The sequence below is a fragment of the Ischnura elegans genome, chromosome 1 (genome assembly GCF_921293095.1).
Source record: "Ischnura elegans chromosome 1, ioIscEleg1.1, whole genome shotgun sequence".
NCBI lineage: Eukaryota > Metazoa > Arthropoda > Insecta > Odonata > Coenagrionidae > Ischnura > Ischnura elegans.
This window is the reverse complement of record NC_060246.1, coordinates 108,178,060-108,200,427: the sequence shown is the minus strand read 5'-3', so window position 1 is coordinate 108,200,427 and position 22,368 is coordinate 108,178,060. Positions and strand designations below refer to the sequence as shown.

Sequence of the window (22,368 nt, the reverse complement as noted above, 5' to 3'; positions counted from 1 at the left end):
CACGCCCACCGATCGACCGTGACGAAGCGCAAAGCGGCCGAACGCCGTGATGATGGCGACGCTTGGCCGTCCACATCGTCATACCGTGGCGAAAACCTGTCGTCCTCCGGCAGACCTAGCTCACCATCCCGCATTGGCGACATCAAGCCGTCCAACGCGGCGCCTCGGCGCGCCTGCACAGCGTCCTCCGAGGCGTCGCAAGCACTGTCACTCACTTCACGCACACCGGCACTGGGGCGTGGCGAACGACGCCGCCCGAGGGCGTCCGTCGTCCGCGGAGAGCACTGGGTGTGGGAGGGTGTGGGGGACACGTGATCGGGGGAGGGAGGGGAGCACTGGGATTGCGTGTTTGCGAAGACAATCTCCGGGGAGGGAGTCGCGCGGACGCCTAAGGAACGTTCCGCGAGACCGGGGGCTATGGGAAGGGGGCGTGGCAACACGGGGGCGTGGTCGCTCACTGGGGAAGACACGTACTCGATGACGAGTGAATCGTTCATCTGAGTCGCTGGCTCACTCACTTGATCACAGATGATGGGTCGCGAGCTCGAGGGTGAGTTGCGGGCGGAGGAGTAACACGGGGCAGTGGGGGTTGCTGGGAGGGAGTGAGGATCCCACGATGCCACGGGTTCAAACCCCGTCTCCAGCACTTGCCGCCAAGAGTCAGGAATTTCCGTCGCGGGGGAGGGGGGATGGGGGGTGGGGAGAGGGAAGGATGGCGAATAGTCAGAGGGATCGTCGCGGTGGCGGTACGCTCGCGTAATGCTCCCGGCGGAATCCATGGCGGGAAGCAGCGACGGGGAGCTCTGGGAGTCGGGGGGGGCGTAGGGAACTTCACGAGGGCGATGCACTACCCTCTCCTTCGCCTTCCGGCGAGTCCGTTGGGCGACGGGCGGGGTTGGCTTCTCGGCCATGAGGGGAGGGAAAGGGGGAGCGACTGTCTCGGGTGGGCTTACCACTGGTGGGGGCCAGTGAGACACGTCGCGGGGCAATCCAGGGCAGAGCACATACACTTATAATCCAGTGGCAGGCACTTCGCGGCGATATCCCAGAGAAAACACACACAGCTACTCCAATTTGGCACAAACACGAAATCCAAGGTTTTCCCACGTGGCGTTGTTCACATATCTGCCACACAATCTAAGCCATAAGGCCGAGAAGCGATAATTAATAAATTTTTCCGGGGTTCCGGGACGGTTTTTCGGGTATTTTGCGTGATGAGGTCGGATGCTGCGGCGGTGGTGTGCGGCGAGAGTTTTTGACGCGAGGAAAGGTCTCGGAATGGCGAATTTTAGGCGTGAGAATGGGGAAAAATTCGCACGAAAGTGTTGTGTGGAGACTCCGGGAGTTTTGGTGTCGTCGGCGGGTCCGGGAGAGTCGTAGGAGCGTCGCGGACGTAACGGACGCGGTCCGTTTTCCGGGCCTTCGGTGCCATCTGTCGTGTGGGATCGCAGCGTCCTTCGTGGAGCATCCTGCGTTCGCTTCCCGGGGGAATGCTTTGGTCCTGGGAAATTCCCAAAAAAATTGCCATTTCCGGGGAATTTCCGGGGACTCGAAAAAGTCACTCAAAATCGTCCAGAAAACGTCAAGAAACACGATGAGAGAGCGTCATCCTACTCACTCGAGCCATGTATTTTCTTTCGAAATGCTAAAATTCCGGGGAATCTGATGAAAAACTGCTTAAAAAGTCCTCTCTGGGGAATCTGATTCAAAGCTGCTTAAAAAGTCCTCTCCGGGGACTGGAAAAAATTTCCAAAATCGTCAGCAATGGCTAGAATACGGGACGGAAGAATCGGCATCAGTCAATAATTTCGGATGTTTTTGCAAAAAATATCGGCATGAAATGCAACTCTCCGAAAGAAAGCAATTCACGGTTTCATTGGACACCTGTGTTTCGTCATCATTCGCGACCCTCATTTTTTTACACTTGAAGTAAACAGAGTGCGTGCCGACGCCATCGTCGGCCTCCGGGTCGAACTATCTGCCAGCAGCACGGCCCCCGCGAAATTCGACTGCGCTTTCAGTGGAAGGCGTTCATTGTTAGCGACGACTCCTTGGTAACGCGGATGAATGCTGCGTGTATTTCACCAGAAGCGTGATGCGTCCGTCTTGTCTCGTCATATTCGCAAGAAAAACTTGGAATTCTCGAGGAAACCTACGCTTGGCGGTCATTTTCCATGTTCACTCGATCCGGTGAATATTTGGAAGTTATTTTATAAATCTTGCATTCACCTAATTTCCGTGTGAAAAGTGTGCGGAAACTGTTTCGACAGCTTTCCGGAAGGTTTTCTTAAAAGTGAAAAATTTCATCATCATTCCCACGACGTATGTCACTCTTGGCATGCGAGTCCCGTCTACACTCCTATGTTAGCCATAAGGCCGAGGAGCCGTGCCCATACTACACTCCTATCTTAGCCATAAGGCCGAGGAGCCGGAAAAATTGTGCCCGGCTCTGCACTAGGATCAGTGCACTGCATTAGATGAACTTTTCTGCAGTGTTAGTGAGGGCATATTATTCATCCTCTTCAAACGATGTCTCATGTTAAAAAATTTTGTTTTCTGTCAGTTTTTATTTTTTGTGCTGTTGCTTGTTATTTTACAGACATGGTTTAAATGTAAAATGGTGATAAAATAAATGAATGAAGTGGTGGCCAGTGTTATTTTCTTCTTTCCTTCGCCCATTCGTTTCTTGCCTCACGAATCTCCGGACTTTGTCGAATTTTCGCGATTCGGGAATTTTTTAAATGAAACAAGGAAGAGAAACATCTGTTCTCATCAGCTTTTCTGATTTTTGGAACCTTTTATGTTGGGCCGATCCCGGCGGTACTGCAATACCGGGCCAACCCGCGGCAGGGATGGAGTAAACTCCGGGGACCCCGCCCATGTTCAAAAATCAGATTAATATTCTGGTCCAGCAATGCTGGACGTATCAGATATTAAGCTGATAAGAACAGATACTACACTTTGATCTTAGCCATAAGGCCGAGAAGCGATAATTAATAAATTTTTCCGGGGTTCCGGGACGGTTTTTCGGGTATTTTGCGTGATGAGGTCGGATGCTGCGGCGGTGGTGTGCGGCGAGAGTTTTTGACGCGAGGAAAGGTCTCGGAATGGCGAATTTTAGGCGTGAGAATGGGGAAAAATTCGCACGAAAGTGTTGTGTGGAGACTCCGGGAGTTTTGGTGTCATCGGCGGGTCCGGGAGAGTCGTAGGAGCGTCGCGGACGTAACGGACGCGGTCCGTTTTCCGGGCCTTCGGTGCCATCTGTCGTGTGGGATCGCAGCGTCCTTCGTGGAGCATCCTGCGTTCGCTTCCCGGGGGAATGCTTTGGTCCTGGGAAATTCCCAAAAAAATTGCCATTTCCGGGGAATTTCCGGGGACTCGAAAAAGTCACTCAAAATCGTCCAGAAAACGTCAAGAAACACGATGAGAGAGCATTATCCTACTCACTCGAGTCATGTATTTTCTTTCGAAATGCTAAAATTCCGGGGAATCAGACTTAAAACTGCTTAAAAAGTCCTCTCTGGGGAATCTGATTCAAAGCTGCTTAAAAAGTCCTCTCCGGGGACTGGAAAAAATTTCCAAAATCGTCAGCAATGGCTAGAATACGGGACGGAAGAATCGGCATCAGTCAATAATTTCGGATGTTTTTGCAAAAAATATCGGCATGAAATGCAACTCTCCGAAAGAAAGCAATTCACGGTTTCATTGGACACCTGTGTTTCGTCATCATTCGCGACCCTCATTTTTTTACACTTGAAGTAAACAGAGTGCGTGCCGACGCCATCGTCGGCCTCCGGGTCGAACTATCTGCCAGCAGCACGGCCCCCGCGAAATTCGACTGCGCTTTCAGTGGAAGGCGTTCATTGTTAGCGACGACTCCTTGGTAACGCGGATGAATGCTGCGTGTATTTCACCAGAAGCGTGATGCGTCCGTCTTGTCTCGTCATATTCGCAAGAAAAACTTGGAATTCTCGAGGAAACCTACGCTTGGCGGTCATTTTCCATGTTCACTCGATCCGGTGAATATTTGGAAGTTATTTTATAAATCTTGCATTCACCTAATTTCCGTGTGAAAAGTGTGCGGAAACTGTTTCGACAGCTTTCCGGAAGGTTTTCTTAAAAGTGAAAAATTTCATCATCATTCCCACGACGTATGTCACTCTTGGCATGCGAGTCCCGTCTACACTCCTATGTTAGCCATAAGGCCGAGGAGCCGTGCCCATACTACACTCCTATCTTAGCCATAAGGCCGAGGAGCCGGAAAAATTGTGCCCGGCTCTGCACTAGGATCAGTGCACTGCATTAGATGAACTTTTCTGCAGTGTTAGTGAGGGCATATTATTCATCCTCTTCAAACGATGTCTCATGTTAAAAAATTTTGTTTTCTGTCAGTTTTTATTTTTTGTGCTGTTGCTTGTTATTTTACAGACATGGTTTAAATGTAAAATGGTGATAAAATAAATGAATGAAGTGGTGGCCAGTGTTATTTTCTTCTTTCCTTCGCCCATTCGTTTCTTGCCTCACGAATCTCCGGACTTTGTCGAATTTTCGCGATTCGGGAATTTTTTAAATGAAACAAGGAAGAGAAACATCTGTTCTCATCAGCTTTTCTGATTTATGGAACCTTTTATGTTGGGCCGATCCCGGCGGTACTGCAATACCGGGCCAACCCGCGGCAGGGATGGAGTAAACTCCGGGGACCCCGCCCATGTTCAAAAATCAGATTAATATTCTGGTCCAGCAATGCTGGACGTATCAGATATTAAGCTGATAAGAACAGATAAATTGTATTTATTTAGTATATTGCCAAGTACAGAGTTATATCCAAAACAGATATTGTTACAGATCCCCCCACCTTTCGTGGGGGGGGATGATACAGAAGGGCGACCCACCAAGTGTGGGCCGCCCTAGTAATGCCATGGAAGCTATTACAAGTATTTTGTGGCCCCTCACTTAGGGGCCACTTCTCACCGCCGGACTCGAAGTGAGGCCGGTCGGGAATAGTTTTTATGTCTATTGTCCACTTCAGTGTTTTCACTTCTTCATTTTGCACTCAAATTCATTCATTCAGGGAAAAATAAATCAACTCATTCATTCGGTTTTATTTACAGATCATTCATTCGTACCATACACACATGCGAGGCGGCCACTTATACCCCGTGGCCGCCCGCTCTTCCATACCTGCGCCGTGGCCACTTATACGCTGTGGCCACGAGCGCATTCATCTCCGCCGCGACGTTCTTCTGTCTTCTCTTCCCCGTCCGAAGGCGCGTGGAAGGCCCCCTAGTTCCACGCGCCACCGCTCCACGCTGCCTGCAGCCGGTCGCCGAGAGCGCGCAGAGTCCCCAGGTCCACGCGCAACTCCTCTGCGCATGGCTGCTGCTGGCGTCGTCGGCAGGGCGGCGGGGACGGGGAGGGCGGGGGGGAAAGAGGGGCGGAAGCACTGGAGGTGAGGCGACATTCCTCGAATGCCGCCGAAGGCCGCCGCATTCTTCTCCTCCCCCACTACCGCCACAGCGGCGGAGAGACACACACACTAACACAACACTCACACACATTTGCCCTGGCTTTAGGCCGCTCCCTCCCCTCCGTCACTGGCGCTTGGGAAAGGGCAACGGAGGGGAACACCTGCCTATCGTGGGAACGGCCTGCAGCGAAGCCGCCGCCGGCGCGCCACCTGCCCGAGACTGCGGCCGGCGGGCGAACTGAAAACTTCGGCGGGCGACACCGCAAGATGAAATTGACCATTTAAATCCCTGGGCGCGCGCGCACGCGGCAATCTCTATTTACACTACGCCCAGGGAACATTCACACGTTCGCCGCGACAACGAAAAACCGTCACGTCGATGCTTACATCGTTGCCGCGACGCACACACACAGAAAAACACACTCATGGCCACATCGCGTCACACACGGTGCCGCCCCCGACACAACACATACACTCGAGGATGGTGGGAAACATACACACAATGAAGAAGCAAAAACACAAAATACACACACACACACATTGACTGCCCGTGAGTATTCCCTTCACTTCACGCGATATATACAAGAACCATTCACACCATGGCACGCTACCTCGCCTCCGAGTGAATCGACGCATTGCGGTCACTGTCCGTCGCACTAATTACACTCGGAGGGGGTGCCGTAAATGGAAAGTCGATGCCAGACCGTACTTTCGCATTCACACAACACAAACACCCGGGAATCTCACGGGCCCTAACCTAACACGAATATATATACACATGTAAACATGGCTCCTGGCGTCTCGGGCGGTGAGTGGACGTCCTCAGGAGCACATTACACAGGGGCAGGGATCAGAGGGGGTTACGGGAGGGCAAGGGGGGGCGTCGCGGTCCCTCGGCGTCCTTAGACTCGGCTCCCCTCGTCCAACGATGGGAGCTCCGTCGTCCGGAACGCCGCTCTCCCTCGACGCCGCGCGGTCCTCGGCGCCTCCCGCTCCAGGCTGCTCCGTGGCGGCGCCTCTGCTCCCTGCCCCTCCTCCGGCGGTGGGTGCGGCAACCCGGATGGGAGTCTCTGCCGGCGGGTACTGGCGGACCCCGGTCATGTGCCCGACGTAAATATCCCGCGACCACTTGATGGCCGCGAGAACCATCTTTCGTCGGGCACGGCGAATGCGGGATTTAGGGATGTGGAGCCGGGCGAGGAGAGAGTCATTCTCCCACGTCCAGCTCCCCAGTGCGCCTACCACCAACGCGTCGAGATGGACCTCCATCTTGTAGGCGCACCGGACCCGCATTCGATCGACCAGGGCGGCGTATTTCTCTATCTTCTTCGCCTTCGCTGCTGCCATGGCCTCCGGTCGGTTCTCGAAGGGCACTGTGATGTCGATCACGTGGATCACGCCCCTCGGAACCTCCCAGATGACCAAGTCGGGACGCAGCAGCGACTCGTCGCCAGGTACCCGCTGATTCACTCGCACCTCCCATCCTTGCGGCAGCTCAGCGACCAGCAGACTGATGATTTCGTCGTGGCGCCGGGTCCACCCGTCCGCATGCGGCAAGCAGTGGTTCACCACATGCGGCAAGGTCTCCTCCGCGTGTCCACAGACCCGGCACCGAGTGTCTCTCCTGGCCGCTCCTCTTCTTGCCGCATTCAGGGGGAGAACGTTCAGCCGCGCTCTGTGAATGAAGCGCCAGTCGCAAAACCGGATCCCCACTCCTCCCGACACCCAGTGGTTCGAGTCCGGGTGTCGAGAGCTCACCGCTATCACTTTTCCTTGATCCGGCTTCGCGACCAGCGAGCGCCTGAAGCCCTCCCCCATGGCCGCCAAGATGATTCCGTGCAGCCTCCTCCGGGCAGAGGCCGGCACGGTCATCTCTTCCCTCGACGGCGTCACTCGCTGGACGACGATGGCCAACTCCGCCCTGGCGGCGCTCCACGCCCACCGGATGTCCACGAAGCGCCGCAGTTGCCTCGTCGCCGCGCGCACTCTGGTCCAGTGCGATGACGCCGCGATCGTTCCCGTCCCGACGACGTCGTCGGCGGCGCCATTGAGGAAGTCGCACATCGACTCCCTACTCAGCACCGCCGTCCGTTGCGTCCTTCCCGTCCGCCTGCTGATGATGTCCCGCAAGGTGTGCCACGCCACATCCGCGACGCACGCGTCCGGACATGTGAGCATCCGGAACGCATGCACCACGGTGAGCGCATCCTTGCGGGCCGGCAGCGGGACGTAGCCACCCCCTCCCCGGCTCCTGGGGAGGGAGATCATTTCCCGCGCCGCGCGGGTCGGGAGACTCATCCACTTCTTCACCGTTCGCTGCATCTCCTTGTCGAAGTCGTGGATGGCCTTCTTCGGGACAGGGACGATTCGGAGGGGAAATTCGAGACGCGGTGTCAGGAAGACGTGCACCGCGTCAATCTTCTGCCACGGCGCCAAGTCCGATTCGTCGAGCCGCCGGAGATCCTCGAGGATGGAGTCGAGCGCCGTGGCGGGCGCCGCGTTCACTTTCAGGCCGATCGGTGCCCCCAGGTAGGTGTATGAGTCACCTACGCCGAGCGACCTGATGGGAGAGCCGCAGATGGAAAAGGGGGTGCGTTGAACACCCCTGGAGCGCTGTGGCGTCGTGCATCGCCAGTCCACGTGTAGCGATGCACACTTCCCCGGATTGAAGGTCAAACCACAGAACTCGGCGGCCCTTCCCGCGACGTCCAGGAGCGCCGCGAGCGATTCCGCACTCCCCCCCACGAGGACTAAATCGTCCGCGTACGCCAAGACTTTGACGCACGCAGTCCCCATGGGAAAGCCTTGGAGAGTGCGATCCTCCGAAATCGCTCGCAGTACAGGCTCCAGCGCAAGGTTGAACAGAAGGGGGGAAAGGGGGTCCCCCTGGCGAACACCACTCGTCACGGCGATCGAATCCGTGGCTCCACCCGCTGCAGCTACCGTCATCGTGGAGCCACGGAGCATGTCCTCGATCACCGTGACGCACTTCACCGGGAGGCCGATCTCGCGGAGCACTCGGAGGATGTGATCATGGGGCACCGACGGAAACGCGTCGGCCAAGTCGAGCCACGCGACGGCCACCTGTCCAAAACTCGCCCTCGCGTGCTCTATGGCCGACTGAAGCACAAAGTTGTGCTCCATGCAGCCCTCCGTGGCGGGGATGAAGCCCTTTTGGGTGGGGAACGAAAGGCGCTTCCCACGGAGGGCCCAGGGAAGCATCCGGTCCGCCAGTACGCCCATGAACACTTTGGCCAACGTGTTGGCCAATGAGATCGGCCTCCAATTACGCACTTCGTGCTCACTCCCCCCCTTGTGCAGCAGGGTGACCCGCGTCTCCTTCCACTGCGGGGGCACCCTCCCTAACTCCACACACCGGTTGAAAATGGCGGCCAGCACCTCGCCATTAAAGTCAACACGCCGGTATGCGGAGTAGGGCACGCCGTCAGGTCCCGGAGCCGACGCCCGCGTCCTCTTCAGCCGGTCGATCACCTCTTCCGGTGTGATCGGAGAGGTGATCTCCCGCTCGCCGCTCCCTCGACGTCCTGGTGGGAACTCCGGGATGAAAGCCGGCCATGGCTGCGTCGGATCGTAGGGGGGGGAGGGACGGGTGAAGTGGGCCTTGAGGGAAGCCAGTGGAATTTCACATAGCTTTCCGGTCGGGGCGCAAATCCGCCGGAAAGCTCTTCCTTTCCCGCTGCGGTAAAGTTTTTGGAGGTCTGCAGCGGGCAAAGGGCGGGGGTTGGGCCGGGGGGTCACCGTGGGGAGCCTGGGAGGGGGGTTGAACACAGCGGCTGCCGCTGTGACCTCGCTTACGACGGCAAAGAGTGAGTTCGCGTCGTTTGCCGTCTGGAGGTCACGCAGCCACTTCTCCTGTCTTTCACTCAACTCCCCCTCCCCTTCGTCGCCTAAGGGTGCGGGTACGGGCACCAACACCGGGGCTGGGGGGCCGGTGACCCATGTACCGGGGGCCAGCAGTGGGCCGGGGGGCTCACTACCCGCTGCTGGTGGGGGGCTTGGTACATCGGCGGAGGGGGGAAGGGGGCCGCCTGTGTCATCCGTTGGGCCTCCATCCCGTAACGGATCGGCCACTCGGTCTCCTGCGGCCCCCAGGGAAAATTGCCCCGGGCGTGTGGGGGCCAGGCCACTCGGGGCATCACGGGGGGCGGGGGGGGAACGGGAGCTCGCACGAGAGTAGGACGGTGTTGGGGCACAGGAGGCGGGCCACGCGTCGTCGGAGAAGGCGCCGATGGAGGGGGAATGACGTCACCATTCCCCCTTCTCCGCCTTCTTCTTCTCCTCACTACCTCCCCCTCCGGGCGATGCTCTGCTTCCACCTGTCGGCGAAAGCGCGGAGGCAGCTCTCTCTCCCTTCGCAGGGAATGCTGGGGCACTTGAGGGGCCGGGAGGGGAGCACCGCGCGCAGCTGCGCCGTTCCGGAGAAGGGCGCGCAGCTGCGCCACTTCACTGGGGGAAAACAGCGGCACTGGGGCAGTGGGTACGAGCTCCCTGTAGGGGCGCATGTCTGGACGCCGTTGAGTCAGGACGGGGGGAGGAGGGGTGGGTAGGGGTTGAGGACGATGAATGGGAGGGGGCGGGGGACGGCGAATGGGAGGCGGTTGGGGGCGGACACTAGGGGAGAGTGGCCTGGCGGGCTCCCTCGTCGTCTGCTCCTCGCGGCGTCGTCTCTTCCTCCTCTTCTTCCGCTCCCGATTCCTCCGCCGCCTTTCCTCGGAGGAAACGCGGAACTGCTCCCACGATGCACCACGCATGTGGGACCTGCCGCGCTCCTCTTCCGGAAGGGGGATGTCAGAGATCGGACTAAGATCTCTGACGTGGCAGCGGGGGGTGAGGGGGGAGGGGACGGAAGGGGAATAGGGGACGAGGAACACCTCGGGATCCGCCATGGTGCACTCCAGGCCACGCACTTCGTCTGTGTCGGAAACCGAAGCACACACACTTTCCCCACACGCAACACTTGCGGAGGCAGATGGCTCGTCAGTCTGCGTGCCGACAGACCGATACCGCCACCTGTCCACCACCACAAACCGCTGCGTGTCGTCACAATGTGTTGTCGGCGACAGAAGGCCGTCCGACAACGCCCCCTGGGGCGGTACGGATCCGTCCTCCAGGGAGCCACCACACAGGGGAGGGGAAACACGCGGCGACATGGGGCCGTCCTGCGCTTCGTCTCGGCGCGGCTGCGCACCGTCCTCCGAGACGACACTCACACATTCACTCACGCTCGCACGAGGCGACGCCAGGCCGTCCATCGCAGACGCAGCTGGGGATGACTGCGGAGCACTGGGAGTGGGGGAGACGCGAGAGGGGGAGGGAGATTGTGTCGGGAGGAACACAATCTCCGGGGATGGTCCACGGACGCTAGGGCAACGTTCCGTGACACCAGGGGCAAGGGGGAGGGGGCGGGGCAACACTGGGTCATGCACTGCGGGGGCGCTGTCAATGTCGACGATAAGGTCGTCCGACGACGCACTCGCAGGGGCGGATCCCGAGGGAGCACTTATGGGGGAGGGGAGGCGGAGACGGGGGGTGGCGAGGAAGGCGGGAGATCGGGTCGGGGGCGAAGCGAGGGCTCGTGGATCCCACGACCCGGCACTCCATTCCTCTTCCAGCGTCTTCCGCCACGAGCGGGTAATGCTCCCAGCGGAGTCCATTGCGGGAAGCAGCGACGGGGAGGCCTGGGAGTCGGGAGGGGCGTAGGGAGCATCACGAGGGCGATGCACTCCCCTCTCCTTCGCCTTCCGGCGGGTCCGCTGGGCGACAGGCGGTGTTGCCATGCTGGGAGGGCGGGAAGTTGGCGCGCGGGAAGCACGTGGCGCGTAACCACGCGGCGAGGGACCACGTGGCGGGGGACCACGTGCTTAGCAACAGCCGAACGGTGCACACTACGTGCACCAAAGTTGCTCGGGCTGTTGCTAACACTGACACAAACACACACACAAAAGCACAACACTCTATCTCACACACAACTAAACATTTTTACAAAAAACCGCGCCAACTTCCGGCGCCACTGGCGGGCGCCACCGGGGTCGTGGGGAGTCGAACTCGCGGCCAGTAGCACCAAACACACTTGTTCACTCCCTCCCAAAATTTCTCGGGTGTGCCGGCACACACACCCGAGAAAAACGGCCCCCCCGAATTTTGGCGCCTTTTTCTAAAATCCGCAATTTGCGAGAAATCGGCACCAAAATCGGGCAGGGGGGGGCTGGCACACACACTTGCACTTGACCAAAGTGGCCGGAATCCACGCCCCGCGGTTTGGGCACAACCGCGGTTTGTAAATTCCGGGCTTTGGCGGACGCACGAAGTCCGAAGATTGACGCTCTCTCTCCGGCGGGCAGGGCGGCAGGGATGAGCCGGGGAGTCTCAGCGCCGTCGGGGTCCCGGGAGCTCTCAGCAGGCACGTCCGCACTCTTCAAGACTACACTTTGATCTTAGCCATAAGGCCGAGAAGCGATAATTAATAAATTTTTCCGGGGTTCCGGGACGGTTTTTCGGGTATTTTGCGTGATGAGGTCGGATGGTGCGGCGGTGGTGTGCGGCGAGAGTTTTTGACGCGAGGAAAGGTCTCGGAATGGCGAATTTTAGGCGTGAGATTGGGGAAAAATTCGCATGAAAGTGTTGTGTGGAGACTCCGGGAGTTTTGGTGTCGTCGGCGGGTCCGGGAGAGTCGTAGGAGCGTCGCGGACGTAACGGACGCGGTCCGTTTTCCGGGCCTTCGGTGCCATCTGTCGTGTGGGATCGCAGCGTCCTTCGTGGAGCATCCTGCGTTCGCTTCCCGGGGGAATGCTTTGGTCCTGGGAAATTCCCAAAAAAATTGCCATTTCCGGGGAATTTCCGGGGACTCGAAAAAGTCACTCAAAATCGTCCAGAAAACGTCAAGAAACACGATGAGAGAGCATTATCCTACTCACTCGAGTCATGTATTTTCTTTCGAAATGCTAAAATTCCGGGGAATCAGACTTAAAACTGCTTAAAAAGTCCTCTCTGGGGAATCTGATTCAAAGCTGCTTAAAAAGTCCTCTCCGGGGACTGGAAAAAATTTCCAAAATCGTCAGCAATGGCTAGAATACGGGACGGAAGAATCGGCATCAGTCAATAATTTCGGATGTTTTTGCAAAAAATATCGGCATGAAATGCAACTCTCCGAAAGAAAGCAATTCACGGTTTCATTGGACACCTGTGTTTCGTCATCATTCGCGACCCTCATTTTTTTACACTTGAAGTAAACAGAGTGCGTGCCGACGCCGTCGTCGGCCTCCGGGTCGAACTATCTGCCAGCAGCACGGCCCCCGCGAAATTCGACTGCGCTTTCAGTGGAAGGCGTTCATTGTTAGCGACGACTCCTTGGTAACGCGGATGAATGCTGCGTGTATTTCACCAGAAGCGTGATGCGTCCGTCTTGTCTCGTCATATTCGCAAGAAAAACTTGGAATTCTCGAGGAAACCTACGCTTGGCGGTCATTTTCCATGTTCACTCGATCCGGTGAATATTTGGAAGTTATTTTATAAATCTTGCATTCACCTAATTTCCGTGTGAAAAGTGTGCGGAAACTGTTTCGACAGCTTTCCGGAAGGTTTTCTTAAAAGTGAAAAATTTCATCATCATTCCCACGACGTATGTCACTCTTGGCATGCGAGTCCCGTCTACACTCCTATGTTAGCCATAAGGCCGAGGAGCCGTGCCCATACTACACTCCTATCTTAGCCATAAGGCCGAGGAGCCGGAAAAATTGTGCCCGGCTCTGCACTAGGATCAGTGCACTGCATTAGATGAACTTTTCTGCAGTGTTAGTGAGGGCATATTATTCATCCTCTTCAAACGATGTCTCATGTTAAAAAATTTTGTTTTCTGTCAGTTTTTATTTTTTGTGCTGTTGCTCGTTATTTTACAGACATGGTTTAAATGTAAAATGGTGATAAAATAAATGAATGAAGTGGTGGCCAGTGTTATTTTCTTCTTTCCTTCGCCCATTCGTTTCTTGCCTCACGAATCTCCGGACTTTGTCGAATTTTCGCGATTCGGGAATTTTTTAAATGAAACAAGGAAGAGAAACATCTGTTCTCATCAGCTTTTCTGATTTATGGAACCTTTTATGTTGGGCCGATCCCGGCGGTACTGCAATACCGGGCCAACCCGCGGCAGTACTACACTTTGATCTTAGCCATAAGGCCGAGAAGCGATAATTAATAAATTTTTCCGGGGTTCCGGGACGGTTTTTTGGGTATTTTGCGTGATGAGGTCGGATGCTGCGGCGGTGGTGTGCGGCGAGAGTTTTTGACGCGAGGAAAGGTCTCGGAATGGCGAATTTTAGGCGTGAGAATGGGGAAAAATTCGCACGAAAGTGTTGTGTGGAGACTCCGGGAGTTTTGGTGTCGTCGGCGGGTCCGGGAGAGTCGTAGGAGCGTCGCGGACGTAACGGACGCGGTCCGTTTTCCGGGCCTTCGGTGCCATCTGTCGTGTGGGATCGCAGCGTCCTTCGTGGAGCATCCTGCGTTCGCTTCCCGGGGGAATGCTTTGGTCCTGGGAAATTCCCAAAAAAATTGCCATTTCCGGGGAATTTCCGGGGACTCGAAAAAGTCACTCAAAATCGTCCAGAAAACGTCAAGAAACACGATGAGAGAGCATTATCCTACTCACTCGAGTCATGTATTTTCTTTCGAAATGCTAAAATTCCGGGGAATCAGACTTAAAACTGCTTAAAAAGTCCTCTCTGGGGAATCTGATTCAAAGCTGCTTAAAAAGTCCTCTCCGGGGACTGGAAAAAATTTCCAAAATCGTCAGCAATGGCTAGAATACGGGACGGAAGAATCGGCATCAGTCAATAATTTCGGATGTTTTTGCAAAAAATATCGGCATGAAATGCAACTCTCCGAAAGAAAGCAATTCACGGTTTCATTGGACACCTGTGTTTCGTCATCATTCGCGACCCTCATTTTTTTACACTTGAAGTAAACAGAGTGCGTGCCGACGCCATCGTCGGCCTCCGGGTCGAACTATCTGCCAGCAGCACGGCCCCCGCGAAATTCGACTGCGCTTTCAGTGGAAGGCGTTCATTGTTAGCGACGACTCCTTGGTAACGCGGATGAATGCTGCGTGTATTTCACCAGAAGCGTGATGCGTCCGTCTTGTCTCGTCATATTCGCAAGAAAAACTTGGAATTCTCGAGGAAACCTACGCTTGGCGGTCATTTTCCATGTTCACTCGATCCGGTGAATATTTGGAAGTTATTTTATAAATCTTGCATTCACCTAATTTCCGTGTGAAAAGTGTGCGGAAACTGTTTCGACAGCTTTCCGGAAGGTTTTCTTAAAAGTGAAAAATTTCATCATCATTCCCACGACGTATGTCACTCTTGGCATGCGAGTCCCGTCTACACTCCTATGTTAGCCATAAGGCCGAGGAGCCGTGCCCATACTACACTCCTATCTTAGCCATAAGGCCGAGGAGCCGGAAAAATTGTGCCCGGCTCTGCACTAGGATCAGTGCACTGCATTAGATGAACTTTTCTGCAGTGTTAGTGAGGGCATATTATTCATCCTCTTCAAACGATGTCTCATGTTAAAAAATTTTGTTTTCTGTCAGTTTTTATTTTTTGTGCTGTTGCTTGTTATTTTACAGACATGGTTTAAGTGTAAAATGGTGATAAAATAAATGAATGAAGTGGTGGCCAGTGTTATTTTCTTCTTTCCTTCGCCCATTCGTTTCTTGCCTCACGAATCTCCGGACTTTGTCGCATTTTCGCGATTCGGGAATTTTTTAAATGAAACAAGGAAGAGAAACATCTGTTCTCATCAGCTTTTCTGATTTATGGAACCTTTTATGTTGGGCCGATCCCGGCGGTACTGCAATACCGGGCCAACCCGCGGCAGGGATGGAGTAAACTCCGGGGACCCCGCCCATGTTCAAAAATCAGATTAATATTCTGGTCCAGCAATGCTGGACGTATCAGATATTAAGCTGATAAGAACAGATTTAAGACGTTTATTGATTCCATATTTCAATTACAAAGTTTGAGTCAAATTAATTCTAAATATCAAGGCCCTCCTTTTACTTCAAGGGGGCAATTCTGATACATTAAGTACCCCCTCCTAATGAGGGGGCCTTTTTATAGAGTATATATATTTTTACATATTTATTTGTTATACATAGTCCCCTGGTCCAAAGTGGGCCAGGGGCTCATAGTTTTTATATTCCATCGTCTCCTCAAGCCTTACGGCAGTCCAATGTTTATAAATTCACATATATGGGGTGGGTTTGGGGAAAGGAAAAGACAAAGGATTTATTTAGGTGAAGAAGGTGAAAGGGAAGGGCTTCACTTCACTGCACCGCACCGCACTCATCCATCGCCGCCGATTCCGTCCTCATACTGTCGATGCCCGGTGATGTACTCGACGTAGAGGTCACGTGACCACCTGATGACATCGGAGACCATCAGCTTCTTCATCAGGAAGGCGTAACGCCGCGGAACGCCCAGGCCCCTGAGAACACGGTCGTTCTCTGGGTCCCAAGAGCCAAGGCTTCCCACGACGAAACCCTCCACCGATGCGCTGTACCCCAGGACGGCGAGGTCTGCTGCCAGCCCGGCGTACTTCTCCTCCTTCAGTCGCCGGGCCTCCTGGAGCGCTGATCTCCGGTTGTCAAAAGGGATGGTCACGTCGATCATCCGGGCAGTCATGGTCTTCTTATCTGTAATAAGAATGTCAGGTCGTAAGTCTGAATTTACTTCAGGGACGGTCCTATTAATCCTCACCTCCTCATCTGACCGTCCCTTGCGTCCCATGATAGCGTTTGTCAGCCGGGTAAGCACGCTATCATGCCTTCGTCTCCATGTCAGGGAATGTCGGGTGCAATGGTTGAGGACGTGGGGGAGGGTCTCATCCCCGTAGCCGCAACGCCGGCATCTCCTGTCTCCTGAGGGATCGTATCGCCTGCAAGCGTTCAGCGGCAGGACATCGAGGCGAGCACGATGGATAAATCTCCAGTCACAAAACCTGGTGTATCTCCCTCCCACCAGGAAGTGACTGGAGGCAGCTGCGACCGAGGAAGCAGAGAAGACCTTACCCTGGTCCGGTTTCGCTACCAGGCGAGCCAGGTAAGCTTCCCGGACCCGGTTCTTCAGCGTCTTGGCGAGAACCCCGATTGCTCGGGGTGGCACCACGACGCGTGAAGCGGACTCTCCACCTCCAAGGACGATCTGCGGCTCGTTCAAGACGTCCGACCACCGCCAGCTCAAGGCGATCCGGTCTCTCAGGCGACGCGAAGCGGAGCGCACCTGGGTGAAGAGGGATGAAAAGTCACCGCTCACAGACCCGAATGGCGCCTCAGTGTTGCCACTGAGGTAAGCCATCAGGTCGGCAGTGGACGGCATCCTTTTCATCTTCCTCTTGACCACTTCGCGCAAGCGTCCCCAGGCCATCTTCTTCACCACAGGGTCCCTGCAGTTCAGAAGACGGTAGCCATGCACCACCGTCAGTACGTCAGTCAAGTCAGTTAGGGGAAGTAGGCCTGCTCCTCCGTGTCTATGGTGAATATAGACGATCTCGTTGGAGGCTCTGGTCGGCAGGTTCAGCCATCTCTTACAGCAGGTCTTGATTAGTCTGTCTGTCGGGGCGAGGTCTGTCTTCCGGACGTTGCCAGCTCGTATTATGAAGTCCAACCTGGAGAGAAGGAAGGTGCTGGTGGCGGAGATCTTCTGCCACGGGGCGAGGAGTGACTCGTCGATTTTCCTGACGTCCTCGCCCAGCTTCTGCAGCTCTTCCCTGGGGGTCTGGCAGACACGGAATCCGAAGGGGACCCCCAGGTACTTGTAGCTCTCCCCCTCTCGCAGGCTGGTGATGGCCCCACCCTGGATGATGAATTGGCGGGGCTCCACGGGCTGGCTGGTGCGGAAGTCCAGGGACAATGTCGAACATTTAGCCGGGTTGAACCTGAGGCCGGCGTCGGTAGCAGCTACCCCGACGCGATCCAGGAGCGCTTGCAGGTGGTCGGCGCTCTTCCCCACGAGGACGATGTCGTCGGCATACCCCAGGACGGAGATGGTGGTGTCCAAAACCCGGATGCCATGGACCTCTGCTTCCTCCTGGGCTGCCCTGATGACGTGCTCGATCCCCAGGTTGAAGAGAGTTGGGGAGAGCGGGCAGCCCTGCTTGACACCGGCACGAAGATGGATGTGGCCGGTGTCGCCCTCGGTGGTCCGGACAAAGGTGCGGCAGTCCTGCATCTCCATCACCGCATCCTTCATCCGGGAGGGCATGTCCATGGCGGTGAGGGTACGCCGGAGATGTTCGTGGGGAATGGATCCGAAGGCATTACTCAGGTCCAACCAGGCAATGTTCAGGGAACCCAGTCGTCTTCGCATCTCGTCAACCGCCGTCTGCAGGACGAAGTTGTGCTCGTGGCACCCCTCGAACTCCCGGAAACCCTTCTGCACGCCGCTCAGTCTCCTCCCTCCGGTGGCCCAGGCCAGGACACGGTCGGCCACGATGGCGGCGTACAGCTTAGCGATGGTATTGCTAAGGGCGAGCGGCCTCCAGTTCTTTAGGTCGCTCCGGTCCCCCTTCTTGTAGATGAGGACCGTCCGGGAGATCTTCCAGGCGTCAGGGGTGCGAGCTTCCTGCAGACAGCGGTCGAAGATTCCTGCAAAGATAAGTCCTTTAGGATCGAAGGCCTTAAGATCCCAGTAAGTCAAGCAGTCAGGTCCAGGGGCAGTATTAGTGGCCTTCGAAAGTCTCCCTACAACCTCGTCCGCAGTCACCCTCGCGAGCATCCTCTTCTTCTCTTCATCTGAAGTGGGCCGGTACTGGTGGTGGTGACCGGCCTCCTGGGGCTGGTAGGAGACGTCGCCGTATACAGCCTGGAAGTGCCGCTCCACATCCTCCTTCGGCACCTCGCAGTACGGCGACGCGTTCCCCAGGATCTTCTCCATCGCCTTTCGAGGGTGACTGCGGAAAAGTTTTTGTAGGTTGGCAGCCTCCTTCGGGTCGTAAGGAGGCGCCCGGTCCCTATTTCGTCTGGGGGGCCTCACCACATTAGCTATCCTCGGAGCCGGTTTCGGAGCGTTGCGGGAAGCGGTGCTCTTTTCGCTGATGGCGGCCGTGATGTCCGCCACCAGCGCCTCGAAGACCTCCCAAGGCTGGTCTTTGGTGGCGGCCAATCTCTCCAGCCACGCCCTCTCATGGTCGGAGGGCGGGCTCAGCTGGACAGCTTCTTCCTCTTCTTCCTCAATGGCCGCCGGGCCCTGGGCGTCTGCATCCGCCTCCTGTGGCTGGTGGTCTGCCACATCCTCTTCTTGTCGCTCCTCCACTGGCTCCGAGTGCGCTAATGTTTCACCCGGTGAGGCCGGAACGTCAGTCATGTCAGGGGGAAGTGGGGGTGGGGGACGTTGGTGCGTCTTCTGGTGATTCGTCAACCCACGCTTAGACGGACACGTGAAGTCACACGTGTCACAAGCGTAACGGAATCTTACTGCGACGGGGTCCTGGATGGGCTTGGACCGTAGGCAGGGGTGGCAGGACGGCTTACGGCCCACGATCTGCTTATCGCAGAACGTGCACCAATTGATGGCTCGCAGTCCCTCAAGTCCGTGAACGGACTTGAGGTGCCTGTCGAGCGACATCTTCATTGCCGTCCATGCCGTTGCCTTAAAAGAGACGTCGCAGCCGTCCTCCGTGCATTCCAGATGGTCAGGAAGGGGGAACGAAATCACCAATACATTGTCGTCACGTCGGGCCCTAACATAAGTCACGGAGGTTGGTTCGGTCTGAGGGTGGGAATCTGCGGCGGTACTAGGTGAGGCGGTTAGCGGTGCAGCGGGTAAAGCAGGAAGAGGGGTGGGAGGAGGAGAAGTTGGGAGGGGAATGGAGTCATCCCGCAGGGATGCACTCGCAACAGGAGAGGAAGGGGTAGGATTCAAAGGACGGTTGGGCGAGGCATTGGTCCCACGGGATTTGGCAGCACGGGAAGGTCGGGGCATAAAGGGGATACAAAAAACGTGCTGCGAAATTGGTTACAGGGAAAGGAGGAAGGCAAAGGTAAATTAGTTGAATTTAATCGGGATTCAAATTACGCGGCGATTCAGTTCGCGAGAGGGGCGCCCTAATCGCTCACGGCCTTAGCTCAAAACGCCTTCCACCTCCGTGGCCCGAGAATGACGTTCTTCGGACCGCCAAGAGATGGCGCTGCCTTAGGGGCCAATCGGCGACGGTTATCACCGCACTTCCAGCCACCGGACGGGGAGCTGGGAGGTGACCCGTATTGCCCTTATGGGGCAGGATAATCAATTTCTCACGTGAAATTGATTACAGAGGAACCGGGTTCGATGCGCGTGACGCACGCACCGAAAACACCCGTCCTCGCCCGGAACGGCCGAGCTATCCCGGAGGGTAAGGGAGGATGCTCTGAGGGAGCGGTGATCTTAGCCATAAGGCCGAGAAGCGATAATTAATAAATTTTTCCGGGGTTCCGGGACGGTTTTTCGGGTATTTTGCGTGATGAGGTCGGATGCTGCGGCGGTGGTGTGCGGCGAGAGTTTTTGACGCGAGGAAAGGTCTCGGAATGGCGAATTTTAGGCGTGAGAATGGGGAAAAATTCGCACGAAAGTGTTGTGTGGAGACTCCGGGAGTTTTGGTGTCGTCGGCGGGTCCGGGAGAGTCGTAGGAGCGTCGCGGACGTAACGGACGCGGTCCGTTTTCCGGGCCTTCGGTGCCATCTGTCGTGTGGGATCGCAGCGTCCTTCGTGGAGCATCCTGCGTTCGCTTCCCGGGGGAATGCTTTGGTCCTGGGAAATTCCCAAAAAAATTGCCATTTCCGGGGAATTTCCGGGGACTCGAAAAAGTCACTCAAAATCGTCCAGAAAACGTCAAGAAACACGATGAGAGAGCGTCATCCTACTCACTCGAGCCATGTATTTTCTTTCGAAATGCTAAAATTCCGGGGAATCTGATGAAAAACTGCTTAAAAAGTCCTCTCTGGGGAATCTGATTCAAAGCTGCTTAAAAAGTCCTCTCCGGGGACTGGAAAAAATTTCCAAAATCGTCAGCAATGGCTAGAATACGGGACGGAAGAATCGGCATCAGTCAATAATTTCGGATGTTTTTGCAAAAAATATCGGCATGAAATGCAACTCTCCGAAAGAAAGCAATTCACGGTTTCATTGGACACCTGTGTTTCGTCATCATTCGCGACCCTCATTTTTTTACACTTGAAGTAAACAGAGTGCGTGCCGACGCCGTCGTCGGCCTCCGGGTCGAACTATCTGCCAGCAGCACGGCCCCCGCGAAATTCGACTGCGCTTTCAGTGGAAGGCGTTCATTGTTAGCGACGACTCCTTGGTAACGCGGATGAATGCTGCGTGTATTTCACCAGAAGCGTGATGCGTCCGTCTTGTCTCGTCATATTCGCAAGAAAAACTTGGAATTCTCGAGGAAACCTACGCTTGGCGGTCATTTTCCATGTTCACTCGATCCGGTGAATATTTGGAAGTTATTTTATAAATCTTGCATTCACCTAATTTCCGTGTGAAAAGTGTGCGGAAACTGTTTCGACAGCTTTCCGGAAGGTTTTCTTAAAAGTGAAAAATTTCATCATCATTCCCACGACGTATGTCACTCTTGGCATGCGAGTCCCGTCTACACTCCTATGTTAGCCATAAGGCCGAGGAGCCGTGCCCATACTACACTCCTATCTTAGCCATAAGGCCGAGGAGCCGGAAAAATTGTGCCCGGCTCTGCACTAGGATCAGTGCACTGCATTAGATGAACTTTTCTGCAGTGTTAGTGAGGGCATATTATTCATCCTCTTCAAACGATGTCTCATGTTAAAAAATTTTGTTTTCTGTCAGTTTTTATTTTTTGTGCTGTTGCTTGTTATTTTACAGACATGGTTTAAATGTAAAATGGTGATAAAATAAATGAATGAAGTGGTGGCCAGTGTTATTTTCTTCTTTCCTTCGCCCATTCGTTTCTTGCCTCACGAATCTCCGGACTTTGTCGCATTTTCGCGATTCGGGAATTTTTTAAATGAAACAAGGAAGAGAAACATCTGTTCTCATCAGCTTTTCTGATTTATGGAACCTTTTATGTTGGGCCGATCCCGGCGGTACTGCAATACCGGGCCAACCCGCGGCAGGGATGGAGTAAACTCCGGGGACCCCGCCCATGTTCAAAAATCAGATTAATATTCTGGTCCAGCAATGCTGGACGTATCAGATATTAAGCTGATAAGAACAGATAAATTGTATTTATTTAGTATATTGCCAAGTACAGAGTTATATCCAAAACAGATATTGTTACAGATCCCCCCACCTTTCGTGGGGGGGGATGATACAATAGGGCGACCCACCAAGTGTGGGCCGCCCTGGTAATAGTTTTTGGCTCTATTACAAATTAATATTGGCCCCTCACTTAGGGGCCACTTGTCACCGCCGGCCTCGAAGTGAGGCCGGTCGGGCAATGTTTTTAAAGTTCAATGTTTGATTCACACATTCACTTCGCTTCTTCATTTTTCAATCTCATTCATACCAGGGATAATAATTCACACCATTCACGTCTTTTTATTTACATAAGATTTTACCATTCATACATGCGAGGCAGCCACTTATACCCCGTGGCCGCCCGCTCTTTCATACTTGCGTCGTGGCCACTTATACACTATGGCCACGAGCGCATTTTCTCCGCCGCGACGTTCTTCTGTCTTGTCTTCCCCGTCCGAAGGCGCGTGGAAGGCCCCCTAGTTCCACGCGCCACCGCTCCACGCTGCCTGCAGCCGGTCGCCGGGAGCGCGCAGAGTCCCCAGGTCCACGCGCAACTCCTCTGCGCATGGCTGCTGCTGGCGTCGTCAGCAGGGCGGCGGGGACGGGGAGGGCGGGGGGGAAAGAGGG

At 55.2% G+C, this 22,368-nt stretch overlaps 2 non-coding genes and 3 pseudogenes across 2 annotated transcripts; all 5 read right to left on the bottom strand.

Annotated features, from left to right (window-relative positions):
* Window positions 1-2,798: 2,798 nt before the first annotated feature.
* Window positions 2,799-2,991, bottom strand: LOC124173798. Its single transcript, XR_006868761.1, has one exon. It is a non-coding gene; the product is annotated as a U2 spliceosomal RNA (small nuclear RNA).
* A 1,636-nt stretch (window positions 2,992-4,627) lies between these two features.
* On the bottom strand, window positions 4,628-4,837 carry LOC124173722 (annotated as a pseudogene).
* Window positions 4,838-13,582: 8,745 nt separating this feature from the next.
* LOC124173766 lies at window positions 13,583-13,673 on the bottom strand (annotated as a pseudogene).
* A 1,636-nt stretch (window positions 13,674-15,309) lies between these two features.
* Window positions 15,310-15,505, bottom strand: LOC124173731. The gene has a single exon (XR_006868718.1). It is a non-coding gene; the product is annotated as a U2 spliceosomal RNA (small nuclear RNA).
* Window positions 15,506-21,565: 6,060 nt separating this feature from the next.
* On the bottom strand, window positions 21,566-21,775 carry LOC124173721 (annotated as a pseudogene).
* Between the last annotated feature and the right edge of the window lie 593 nt (window positions 21,776-22,368).